The following is a 493-nucleotide window of genomic DNA, read 5'->3' as shown; positions in this document are numbered from 1 at the left end:
GACAAGATGGATAGACAAACAGGTTGAAAAATAGATACTCTATATTGCCATCCCAATTTTCGATCATATTATTCATTCATTTACAACCATTTAATAGAAATGATGAAAAAAAAAAGAATATACTTAAACATACGGAACGTTTCAGTTCAGTTTTGAAAACATCTAAAAATGAACAATTAATCAAATATAGAAAGAAATGAAGGAGAAGAATAAATAGTCACCTTGAAGTATAATCTCATAAAAAAAAAATGAAACAGAAAAAAATATATGAGGTCACCTTGACATATAATCCCCTCGAATAAATTTTAAAAATGAGTCAGAAACATATATAAAAAGCCACCTTGAAAAATAATCCCAGATAGAGATCGCTTGCAATGAAGACAACATAAAACCACTTTGCAAATTAATTGCATTTAATGACTGCAACATTATGACTCGATGAAGACATGTTGCAAATCATGCCTTCAGGTTGGACGGAGAATGTTGCGCGTTT

Source organism: Penaeus monodon, chromosome 23, assembly GCF_015228065.2.
Source record: "Penaeus monodon isolate SGIC_2016 chromosome 23, NSTDA_Pmon_1, whole genome shotgun sequence".
NCBI lineage: Eukaryota > Metazoa > Arthropoda > Malacostraca > Decapoda > Penaeidae > Penaeus > Penaeus monodon.
This window is presented reverse-complemented; position numbering follows the sequence as displayed.